We start from the raw sequence: 13,084 nt of genomic DNA on the forward strand, positions 1-13,084 counted from the left end.
AATAACAAGTGTTTTGAAATGGATATCAACCCTCATGCTTCAGGGCATAAATTAACCCCTATCCGATGGGGGCTAGGAAGTATATTTCATTATGAGCAGATTACCCCACTTGTGCCTACTGTGAGGTTCTTACTCCTTCCCCTGGAGCAGCTGCGGCTGGCCACCAGAGCTGAGTGAATCACTGATTTTCAGCCAAACCAGAAAAATCTGTTTTCTTGTGAACAGAAATTAAAATATATGTATATTCATTGGGGTCGAACATCACATTTGCAATATAGGTTCAAATCAACATTTTGTTCTAACAATGTCATTTCAAGCCAGCATTTCGTTTTGAAAATGTCGTGCGAAACAAAAGTCTAAACCAACCGTTTCAACCCTTTTTGAAACGTTTGTTTTCAGGTTTTTCTTCTTTTTTGTGTGTGGCTGAAATGATTCACCAGATTCGACCCAAATTCGTGAATAGTTTCAGTCCTCCCCAAACTGCATTTTTCATGCGTTCTGTTATACCGAGTGTTTTCCTTAAAGCCACAGCTTCTGGAGGCAGGGAATTTTGTGAAGAATCTCACCTTTCATCTACAAAAGAATAAAGGATGTTTCTAGTCCTCCTGGCTGCTGAGAAGAGCTTGAAAAGATGACCCCTAAGGGCTCAAAAAACTGAAATAATGAAAAAGAACCTCTTTTTTCTGCAATCGTATGATTATTTAAATCACTTGTGATTTCTCAATCCTTGAGGTTGGTAATGCTGTATTATCAGAGAGATTTAGGGAGCCAACCCTCAGCCTCCAAACACTTAAAATAAAGCCAATCTGGCAATAGAAAAAGCCTGGATTATTTTACATTCTACTGAAAAGATCCAGTTTGCAATGTGGATTTTGCTACGTGATTAGGGATCAGAGGGCACCAGCTAACACAAGGGAACCATGAATCTGACAGCTGTGTAGTTATAAATACACACACACGGACACATCTGCAGCTGCAGAGAACGTAACAAGTTTTTAAGAGGGATATTTGTCTGGATATCAAGCATATTCAGAGTTATCAAAATTCATGACAACAAAAATTTTGGAAGGGATATTAACCTCGTGCTTCTGGGCTTGAGACAATTTCTAACGATGGGGTTTTTACACCTTCCTCTGCAGCTGCTGACACCGGCCACTGTCAGAGACGGGACGCTGGATTTGATCTGGTTTGGCAATTCCTATGAGCAAGGAGTAAATGTACAAAACACCACGGGCTGGACTTGGTGCTGATTTCCTCCCCATACAACTCTACCCGCTTCAGTCATAAAACAGGGCAGAATTTGCCTCAATGCATGTTAAAAAAAAAATCTGTTTCCCTTTGTTCTTTCTCTCTGTGAAATCGGCAATGGGATCAGAGATGAGCACTAAAAGGCATGCAGGAGAGGAGGAGGGAGAAAAGCTCATCAAACGTTATATCAAGAGGATATTTCAAAGGCTAAGTGAAATGAGGGATATCTGATAAGATCATCCTTGGGATTACGGCAGAGCAATCCGGCAAGGACACATGATCAGAGCTGGTGGAGAGCACCAGATCCCGGGACGTCGTAGCTATCTATCTCCTTGTTGGACCGAATGAAATTCTCATCTCCTCCCTGCCTTTCTCCCTTTAACTTTTCAGCCTGGGTCAATGGAAATTGCTTAATACTCAGATCCTCTTCTCAAGCTCTACACCTAACAGGAGACCCACCACCCATGGGTCTCCGTCTCCTTTCACAGCAGCCTAACTCCACCGACGTCAGTGTTACTTGAAGTGACTCCTGTGTATGTTATTCCTGATTTACACCATCAAGAGAGAATCAGGCCCTCAGACTACAAAAATCCAGCTGTAAATATGCTTCTGTTATTTTGGCATGCCATTAACCAGGAACATTTCCCCAAGGGTCTACCTTGGTCACTAGAGGAGCTGTTATTAGACAAGGATTACTTAGGCACTCAGGCTGTGGCTTTCAAAGGGGCTTTAAGGAGCAGGGCACACAATTCTCACTGAAATTCAATGGAAACGGGTGCCTAACTCCCAGAGGTGTCGTTGAAATCCCCTGGCCCCAGGCTCATCGAGGACTGCAACACAGGCCACCTGAGTCACCATGCTGTTTCCAGATCCTGATCCGATGGCCAGCTGTGATAAACAGGAACTCGGAGATTTCAGGATGGCCACACAAACCTTCCCCTAATGTGCAATCAAATGAAAATTCGCAGGATTATTTTCCCGAGAATAGTCTTACAAAAGCAATCGCCCCAGATGAAAAGGCATCAGCAATTCCATCAGTGTGACTGGGGGCCAAATTTCCAAAGGCGTTTAGGGGCCTACAGATGCAGATAGGTGTCTATAATACCATCTAAAGCAGGTTAGGTACCTAACTCACCTCGAAATCAATAGGAATTAAGCGCCTAACCTGCTTAGATGGTTCTGTAAACCCCAATAGATACCAATCGGCACCTGTGGGAATCTGGCCCCATGACTGGTATCCACATGAATAGACACAAAAATTCTTCCCCCTGCATTCAACCAAGGGTTGGGAGGGCATTTTCCTCCTGCCTTCGGCACTGCATATCTGGCCAGATACTTTATTCCCACCGCCTTCTGAAGCCGCTGCCTGCTGGACTAATGGACCAATGCTGTCTGACAACCCTTACACCATACAGCAAGCTGATGAAATGTCACTTGGTGGCATTCAATGCCCGTCCTGACGGCACATTTGCTTCTACTGTTTGAGGGTCCAAGTGACCCACTTCCCCCCCACTATCTGAGGCTCTGGGTTCCCATTGCAAACTCCCAGGACTCCCTGCCTCCTGTCAGCACAAGGACCTGGGCTCCTCTCGAATCCTGCAAAGCCCGCCGTGGCCCGAACAGACCCAACTTTGGCAGCCGACGCCAGAGCAGCGGAGTGAAGCGTCTGGGGCAATGTGCCACTTGCGCGTGCGCATGGGGGGCTGTCGGGGGAGAAGCACGGGGCTCCATCACGCTCCAGTCACTGCACAAAGCAAGTACGTTTTATACAGACAATTGTAGGCGTCATTGGAACCCGGTTGCTACATCAGGTTTAGATCAACCTCTGGGGGGAGCAGCTCTCCCCACAGCCCCTCCCACTCCCAACACAGAAGGTCAGCGACCCCTCTCCTTTGCAGACCAGTCCAGGCCCTCTCTCTCCTCGTCCAGACACACCGTCACTGTGGTGTTTGATCCCTACCCCAAATCACACTCGGGACTTGTTTTCCTCCTGTCCCCCCACCTTGATAACTGTCCCAGCAGCCTCAGACGCCCCTTGTCACCCTCCCGCGCAGTATGTGCCAGCGAATGAGGATGGGACCAGCAGACGGGAGCTGCCGGCTCTGCAGACACAATGCTGGAGTTTGCATTTCCTATCCCTCCGTACATCTCACGCAGGAGGAACAAGCTACTGCATGCGTGCCAATAACTGGAGGAGCCAGCCCAGCCCAGAACCCCCCACTCTGCGCTCAGAGGTGGACAGAGATCAGAACCAGAACCCCTGGCCCAGTACACCACAAAATAGAGGGACGGCCCTTTCTCTAGTAGCGATATCCCCAGCTGGGGCACTTCACATCCGCCCTACATCAGATCAGGACCCCCAGGTGTACTGGAGAAATCTCCTGCAGAGCTATGCTCTACAGACAGCCCTGGGCGGCACCACTGAACTACGTCGTCTCTGCTGAGCGGGAAGAGAGCTCGTCCTGTGCCCTTTCTCCTTCCCTCATGCCACCCATGACTGATCACTCGGTACATGCAATGCGGTCACTTAGCAGGGACAAGACCTGGCCCTTAGCGCGTAAGCCCCAGCCGGTTTTTCCAGTGCAATGTGCGTATGTCATAACTATAAAGGGAAGGGTAACAGCTCTCTGTGTACAGAGACTCCAAATCTTTTTACCTGTAAAGGGTTAAGAAGCTCGGGTAACCTGGCTGACACCTGACCCCAAGGACCAATAAGGGGACAAGATACTTTCAAATCTTGGGGGGGGGAAAGGCTTTTGTGTGTGTCCTTTGTTTAAGGGGTTGTTCGCTCTTGGGACTGAGAGGGACCAGACATCAATCCAGGTTCTCCCCATCTTTCCCAACAAGTCTCTCCTATTTCAAACTTGTAAGTAAAAAGACAGGCAAGGCGTCTTAGATTTACTTTGTTTTCTCAACTTGTAAATGTACCTTTTACTAGAGTGTTTATCTTTGTTTTGCTGTACTTTGAACCTAAGACAGAGGGGGGTCCTCTGAGCTCTTTAAGTTTGATTACCCTGTAAAGTATTTTCCATACTGATTTTACAGAGATGATTTTTACCTTTTTCTTTAATTAAAAGCCTTCTTTTTTAAGAACCAGATTGATTTCTCCTTGTGTTAAGATCCAAGGGGGTTTGGATCTGTATTCACCAGGAGTTGGTGGGAGGAAGGAGGGGGGACGGTTAATTTCTCCTTGTTTTAAGATCCAAGGGGGTTTGGATCTGTGTTCACCAGGGAATTGGTGAAAGGGTTCTCAAGGCTTCCCAGGGAGGGGATTCTTGAGATGGTGGCAGCGGGACCAAAGCTAAGCTGGTAGTTAAGCTTGGAGGTTTTCATGCAGGCCCCTACATTTGTACCCTAAAGTTCAAAGTGGGGATACAGCCTTGACAGCGTAGTTTGTAGCATCATGTGCCCAGCCCACTAGAGATCTCACGTGGCTTTATTACACTGGGGAGTAAGCAACCTGAGGGCTTCTTTTCACCCAACAGCTCATGAGAGGGACTCCGAGGCTGGCTACTCAGAACAACAGGGACCCAGTGAGGAGGCTGGGTTAGAGGCTCAGCATCGCTTGCTTCACCGAGTGGGAGAAAGACTAAACAGCCTATTCTCCCCCACGCCAAACAGGCTGGAGCACCTGAAAAGCAGCTACCTGGCCTCACCTTCTCAGCCCATCATGCGCCTCAGCCTGGTTCTCACCCTTCTCCTCGTCATATTATTTATTTATATTACTGTAGGGCCTAGAGACAGCTGGGTGCTGCACAGACACACAGCGAGAGACAGCCACCGCCCCCCCAAAATAGTTCACAGTCTCCTCCCCCTCAGGGCTCGTCTACACTGCTGAGTTAACTTGCGTTAGAACTCCAGTCTTGCCCGCAATTTGAGTCCCGTGCACACCCAAACCCCCGTCACTCAAGTGCGGTGGTGCTTTTAGCTCAAGTCGGCTGACCCATCCGGGGCACAGGCTACAGCTTGAATCAGCTGCTAATACGACCCCCGCGTAGTAATCCAGTCACTCTGCGCAGCTCACGGGAGCGAGGCTAACCTGAGAGGACTGAACTTGTGTTATCTACAAACGCGGTAACTCTGCAGTGAAGACTTCGCTTCAGTTTCCCTTTCCCCACTTCCCTCCCTCACTCCAAGCACCTCTCCCCCTCTCTCTCATAAACACCGACCCCCCCCAAACTAACAATTGGGAAACAAGCCCACCATTGGCAGGCCCAAGCACTCCACAATCACAAGAGGTGGCCCCCACAATCATGAGACTGGCTTAAAAATCACAAGTGGTTTTTCTTTTTCTTGTTAAATAATGCAGCTGAGATTCTAGCTCTTTGCCCTCTGATTTCCGAACCTTTAGGGGGGTCATGTTTTCAGCCTTTTCTCCAGAACAATGACAGCCAGAGACGTTTTTTTTTCTTTAAATGAAAGCTGATAGTCTCCAATAATCACCTAACTCTGGGCACTGGGGACTTAATTAAACATATCACAAGATCCCTGATAATAATAAAGAAATCACATGAGTTGGCAACAGTGTATATATAATGAAGACGGGGAAAGATATGGAATTAACCCATTGCGGGCTGGCCATCTTCCTGCTTACTCTACCTTTGTGTTGTATCCCCTCCTCCTGCTGCGCACACATTGCCTGTCGCTAACGCCCAAGCACTTCGGGGCAGAGGCTGTGTCTTCCTAGGTGCTTGTACAGCACCTGGAAGTGTTGCCCCATTCCCCGGGGATCGGAGATAATAAGGCCGTCACAAAACAATTCTTGACTTTCTGTGAGCACAGCTGTTCCTAAAGCAATTTCCTTGTGTCACCTCTTGAAAAGAGCTCCGTGACCCAAGCTGCTTTTCACGGGGATTGGTCTTCTCACATCTCTTCTTTTCATCTGGCCGCTTCTTAACGTTTTTTCCCTATGGGCTACCTTACTTTCCGCCTTTACCCGGCTGGCCCTGCCTCGGTTTCACCATAAAGTTGCCAACAATTTTCTCCGTGGCCAGTAGCTGAACCTCAAAGGGATGAGTGTGGGGGGGGGAACCATATCCCCTGTTTTTAATGGTACCCCGCTCGCAGCATAACCCCTGGGGGATCAGGGATTCTCCCACTGGAAGTACATAGCAGAAATTGCAAGCACCTGAATATTGGGGCAGAGATAGTGCGGGAGGTCAGGGCTGGAACTTGGAATCAGATAACTGAGGGTGGAGGGAGGGGGCGAAGAATCCATGCCTCGGAATTAGGCTCTCTAAGGAATGAACTGCAAAGACTTACAGCTAGTCCATGCCCCACAGCGTGGCTTCTGCTGCCCTAAGTCCTAAGTTATTTACTTAGCCTTGCACTGAATGCAGGCGAGCATAGATAAGCTACAATTATGAGCGTGCTTAAAAATCCAGGGGTTAACAATACCAAGCCCTCTAATGAGGCAGCGGTGAAGTACAACGACGCAATGACATTCAGTAAGAGTGAAGTGAGGGCTGGCCAAATGTGCTGGGTTGACAGCCCTGCAAACTACCGTCCCCTCTTCGCCCAGAGCACAGGTGCAGTACGGGGCGGTGGCAGGACATGCGTCACCGAACGGCCTTCGCAATGCACCTCAGCCTTCTGACGCAAAACCATTCTCGCCTCCAAAATAAGAGCCCCACCCCACCCTTACATAAGGCCTGGCCTCTGTCGATCTCAAAGCACTTTAAGAAGGAGCCCAGTATCATTTCCCCCATTTTATAGATAGGGAAACTGAGGCATGGAGCGGGAAGGTGACTTGCCCCAGGTCAGTGGCAGAGCCAGGAATAGGTCCCCCAGCTCTCCAGCGTCCCAGTCTAGGGCTCTAGTCACTAGGCCAGTCTCCATGCCCCATTCAGCCCTCGGGCACTCTGCTGAGTCTATCCCAAACGTGAAGAAACTCACTAACAGCTACCATGGGAACTTCCTTTCCCCCCCATGATACTAGGCGACCATGTAACATAGGCCTGGCTGCCTCAGAAGGCCTTCAGCACTGACGCTCAGCCTTCGGTTACAGGAAGAACAGCTTCCCTTCCAGTTACATTACAGCACGAAGCAGCCACGTGGTTCATGCCCGTGGCTAGGAGCCCTTTTCTCAGCAGGCTGCGTAACACACAGTGAGTTCACATCGGAGAGGGGAAAGCTCATGATATTGGAGATGTTCCCTGGTGTGGCTGCAGCTGGGTTGAGGCACAGGATGGCCACAAATACAGGTGACCACGAGAGGTTTCACTCTGGAGACTGTCGTACATACAAAGCGTATGCCAAGGATAAATAAGGCAGGACCATGAACCCAGCATAAACTCCTGGAGTCAGGGGTGCAAAGCGATCACATGCTGAAGGAACCACCCTGTCCCAAAGCCAATAACAGAGGGACACAAAGAATTTGATAAGCACAGGCATGGAAATCTTTTCACACGGAATTTGGAGCAGGATGGAGAACCAGGGAGGCACAGAGGTACAGATTCTGGGGCCTTCGAGACCAATGAACAGGGCCAGCTTTTCAGCTTCACTTCTCTTTCCCTCCACTATCTTTGGGGATTTACAAATGGGCGGGGGGGAGAGGGCTGAGGCAAGGGGTTCATGCTTGTAGGATAAAGAGGGGAAAACTTAAGTACAGGGAAGCAGATCCTGGGGTGCTGGGGATAGACTGGGCTTTTCCATGTGCTGAGCAGATGCAACTTCAGAACCAGGTTGTCTTTTAATAATTGGACGGCCTGTGGAGTGATAGCAGCTCATGGCTTCTGGGCAAATCTGCGGGTGAAGAAGAAAGGTCAGAGGACTCCATACTAAGGTGCCTTCCAGGGGCTTTGCCTCCTTTTTTAGTATTCAGCATGGACTGTTGGCATACAATCAGGCTGCTCTTCCAATATCATTTATTGTTTCCATCCGTTTTTTAAGGTACTTGATATTAAAGTCACGTATGGGCTGTATTGCCTATAAAATGTGACCACCAATTATTTCTGCTACTTAAGTCAGCAATTAGATTCAAGCCTGCTAGGGATTATCCACCATATCCAGCATGCTAGTGAAAAAGGAGGTGATTTGGAAACTGAAGTTTCTCTTTGAAAGGTAATTTTCATTTCCCAATGCTTGTTAATCCTTTTCGTGTCAAGTCAGATGCATGCTGTCTCTCTCTCTCTCTCTCTCTCTCTCACACACACACACACAGTTTTCTGCTTCCACCTCTTAAAAGCTGGTGAGCTCCATTGTTTGTGATCTGGGTTGCCATGGAAAAGGTATAAGCAGGGTGGTTTTTTTAGTGTTAGGAAATGGCACACCTCTCGGAGGGAAGCTGAACGAGAACGGGGCGGATTCAGACCCGGTGACAGTGCATACCATAGCGATGTTCACAAATTATAAATGCCTAGAATTACGACATCCAGTTACATAGCCGGGCAGATAGAAATCAATAGATCTGCATCCGCCTATCCCCAAGGCTGGATATTTACGAGCATGCCTAGAATATCTGCATTAACGTTTTCAACTGATACTTCCTTTGCCATTTGCCACCGCTTATTTCACACCATGACCCCTGGCTGCTTGCCAACGGCCCCATCTCTGCTCCACACTCGTATCATTTATTCCGGTTTCTACGGCACCTCAAAGGAGATGGAACTTGAACTGACAACGGCGCCAGGGGCAGGCTGCACGGCTGGAAAGTGATCAGGCAAACTCGTTTCAGCCGAAAACCTGAGATGAGAAATGGATGCTGGCTCATGACCCACTCCCCACACCTGCAAGCAGCTCATGGTTCTCGAGGCCCGCGGCCTGAGAAGCAAAGGTGTGAATCACTAAGCAAACCATGCTGATAAAACCAGAGGCAGAGCTAGCCAGCTGCTTTCTGTTCATTTGCGAATTATCCTAGAAAAATCTATTCCCCATCTGCCCCGCCGATATGGCAGGGAGGTTACCCACAATGGAAGTTATCTGTGACACCCCCCAAGCCCTATCACACAAATTGATGGGAGAACTACATTCTAGATCCCCTCTTCATGTGCAAATCAATTTTCTCTAGCCATGGAGTTCCAGCCAAATAAATCACCCCACTTACTAATGTTGCCTCGTTGCTTATAACTCCTTTTCTCTGTTTAAGTCAGTGTGGCCATAACTACAGTTGGATATTAGCCTTAGAGACTGAACAATGACAATGGTGGGGGGAGGTGGAGGATCAAAGACACATCAACAGCATTTTTTTTAATGTTCAAAGGTGACCACGTGACTTCTCCAAATCTCCATCCTCATCAGGAGCCATTTGCAACCAGAGGGCCAAGTTCTCTGGTGCAAACTGACGCTGCCCCACTGGCTTCAACTGCACTAATGTCTACCACTCTGAGTACGTCATAACTGCAAATTAAGGTGTGACTGCAGCGTGGGAAGGCAGACCTGGGCTAGCTTGCATCTAGTTGGTGCAGGTAACGATAGCAGTGAAGACTTGGTAGAAGTTGGCAACACAACTAGGTACCCAGTGTCCCCAGCAGGCTTTTACTGGGGCAGGCAGCCTAGGCCGAATTCTGCACCGTCATGTCTTCACTAGCTAAAGCTGGTATATCTCCCCACACTGCAATCACACCTTCATCTGCGGTGTAGAAGTACCCTCCACAGGTCTCTGTCGTGGGCCTAAAGCTCCCATGGAGAGCCACACATCGAGCACCAACCCCGTTGGTGTGGTCAGCAGCTGCTCGTGAAGATCATAGAGATGGGACTGAGCTGCAATGTTCCGTTCCTGGTCAGGAAATTCTAGATCTGGATCCAAAATCTTCCCATGCTTGGGAACACCAAGATCTAGAGTTTGGTTTTCTCCAGCAGAAACCCTTTGAACCTCAGAGCCCGGGGTCTCCAAATAGGCCCCAGCTATTCACCCCTTGTTTTTACCTGGCTCACGGGGCCCCTTGTGCTTTTACAACAAACCCACCCACCTATGGCCGCTTTCATTCCTAAAAATAAAACGTGCCTCTCTCCCTGAAAAGAAGCTGCTGTCATCTTCTCAGCCGACGCCTCTTTGTCAGGCGGCTATTATTAAAGATGACATTATTGACATTATTTGCTCTAGGTATTCAAGATGGGATGAAAGAGGGCAGGCCACAGGGGAATAAAACTCTTATCAATTATTCGTTGTGCATCTTAAAAAAAGAAAAATCCAGTTCAGACTTGCCTACGGTAGACCTATTACCTTAGTATTATTTAAAAGCTCCTTTGATTAAAATATTAGTGCCACCGAGGGGTGCAATTTACATATGATTAATGCTTCTCTATTCATTCCTAGGTCTGGAGCCTTCTCCCCACCACCTCTTGAATTCTGACATATAAAACAAAAATTGGAAATGAAGAGTGATCGGAATTCATAGCGAATGAACCCAAATTCAGACTTGCCAACAACAAAATAAGTATATAACTACCGCCGACGCAAGAGACGTCTCCTAGAAAAGCAATTTACTGCTGGCGTTTTTAAAAGGGATGGAAGTGCAGAAAGATATTACGATCCGAAAGCAGATGGGGAAAGCTGTTACAGCTCCTTTGGAAAGAAAACAAGTGAAGATGTGTATTTTAATTAAAGACCAGGAACAGGGGATGTGCTGTGATCTGTGGCATCACAGTGTTTCTCAGTAAATGCTTCCCGTTAAAAGAAATCAGTTCCAGCTCCAGGTACAAACTGGCTTCCACACAGCTTGACTTTCAGCTTTGTCCCCTTTGTTTACCAGAGACCATGCAGAGTCTGGAACTCTGCTACACAGATATCTAGCAACTGAACAGTACATTGCAAATATGTGTAGCATTTCTTATCATACCCTGTCTTCATCAGTGCTATACCAGCTGCCTCCCCCATGTTCCCTGGCCAACAATTTCAGATTACATGTCTGTGTGTCGTGTGACCAGCTTGGCCATAGGACATCATTTTCCTAATGTTTCAATGGGTGGTTTTATCCCAGAGGTGCCCCACTCCTCTCTAGGACCCCATTTTACAGATGGGGAACTGAGGCACAGAGGCTAAGTGCCTTGCCCACGGTCACACAGGAAGCCCATGGCGGAGCAGCGACTTGAACCTGCGGCTCCCATGTCCCAGGCCAGTGTCCCAATCACTGGGCTGGTCCTTCCACTCCAGCTCCAGATTATACAGCGCATAAATGATGGTGAACATTTTCCAAAAGTCGCCACTGACCTCATGTTCCTCCATTTTTGCACGTCCAGCTCAAGGCACCTTTGTCTCAAGTGGGCACACCAGATCAGTGGCCACTTCTGAAAACTTTGGCTTACGTATCATTCTCCCAACAGGGCCTCTCTCACAGGCAGGTGACCCTGATCATGAGGGGCGGTGAACAGAGGGGTAGTCAGGTATTCTTACACAGGGATCTTTACATACGGAACACGGCTGATTGCGTGTGTCTGTGCGTGCACCCACCGAGGAAACATGACAGAGCATGACACTTCCAGCCAAAACACCACCACCCAGGCACTCTCCAGGAGAGAGACAGCAGAGTGCTTGTATCTCACACTCAGACCCTCCATCTTGACTCCCCGCATCATGGCACTGTCCCCCAGTGTGGTGCGGCTCCACTTTACTTGGCCCAGGACGACAAAACTAGCACCCACCAATATCGTTCTTCCAACCACCATGTCCCACAGGAAGAGTTTTTGGTCTCTCTGTGGGTTGGGGGTAACACAAAGGTGCTGGGGGGGCTGGGCAAAATGGGGACTGGTGCTGTTGGAGTGAAGGGGGCTTCTTCCTCCCCACTGCTTGTCCTGCCTCCCAGCTCCAGGGATAGGGAAGCCGGCTCCCCAGACCTGGAGCCCTGTACGTGGGCCCGTGGGGCGAAGAACTGCTCTGGGACGGGAGGGGGCACAGCGGAGATGGAATCAGCAACGGGATTGGAGGGCTGTGAGGAAAGCAGCTCCTCCCCTCCTCTGCCCTGGGCTCCCGACGGGTCCAGGCAATCCCAGGATTTTGCAGCTCTCCGTCAGAGAGGTACGACCCCCTAAGCGAGGTACGACCCTAGCCGACAGGCAAGCCAACTTCTTACATTTAAAGGGGCGGCCCACAGCAAGCCAGCTGGTCATGCCCACTGCCTCAGCCCGTTGCTTTGTGCGGGAGGGGGCAGTGCAGCCTATGCTTGCTGCCCGCTTCTGTCGACCTGAGGACAGGGAACTGAAAACTCCTCCTGGTCTTGCTGCGCTGGCCCTTTAACAGTCTCTGGGGCCCAGACCCCGCCCCCTAGAGGTCGCTGGGCTATGGGACCATGGATTCCACTATCTAAGCCCAGTGACCTGGAAGTATCTTCATTATCGTGAAGCAAATTAGACGCGTCTGGTTGTTGACACGCCTGCAACTGCCCCCACGGCAGCACTCAGCCACTGAAGCGCAAAAGGCCATTTCTTTTTCACGTTCCCCCTCGTGCCCATATGCTGCCAAGAGCCCCGCCCCCAACCAGCTGCACCACGTGGGGTTCAGAGTAGGGTTACCATATTTCAGCACGGAAAAAAGAGGATGGGAGGAGCCCCGCCCCCGTCCTGCCCTAGCCCCGCCCCCGTCCTGCCCTAGCCCCGCCCCTTCCACTCCCCGCCCCCCTCAGAACCCCAACCCTCCCCCTGCTCCTTGTTCCCTGACTGCCCCCTCCTGGGACCCCTGCCCCTAACTGCCCCCCAGGACTCCACCCCCTATCTAAGCCTCCCTGCCTCTTGTCCCCTGACTGCCCCAACCCTTATCCACACCCCCACCCCCAGACAGACCCCTGGGACTCCCACGCCCCATCCAACCACTCCCCACCCCCTGACAGCCCCCCCCCCAGAACTCCCAACCCATCTAAACCCCTCTGCTCCCTGTCCCCTGACTGCTCCGATCCCTCTCCCC

The 13,084-nt window shown here is 49.8% G+C and overlaps 1 protein-coding gene and 1 non-coding gene across 3 annotated transcripts in view; both read right to left on the reverse strand.

Moving 5' to 3' along the window:
- The window catches only part of CPNE2 (copine 2), a 183,781-nt gene that overhangs the window by 10,824 nt on the left and 159,873 nt on the right, over window positions 1–13,084 (reverse strand). The window lies entirely within an intron of this gene.
- Window positions 3,302–3,443, reverse strand: LOC112116494. Its single transcript, XR_002908910.1, has one exon. It is a non-coding gene; the product is annotated as a small nucleolar RNA SNORA57 (small nucleolar RNA).

Source organism: Terrapene carolina, unplaced genomic scaffold (assembly GCF_002925995.2).
Source record: "Terrapene carolina triunguis isolate 2854851 unplaced genomic scaffold, T_m_triunguis-2.0 Scaffold130, whole genome shotgun sequence".
In the NCBI taxonomy this organism is placed as follows: domain Eukaryota; kingdom Metazoa; phylum Chordata; order Testudines; family Emydidae; genus Terrapene; species Terrapene triunguis.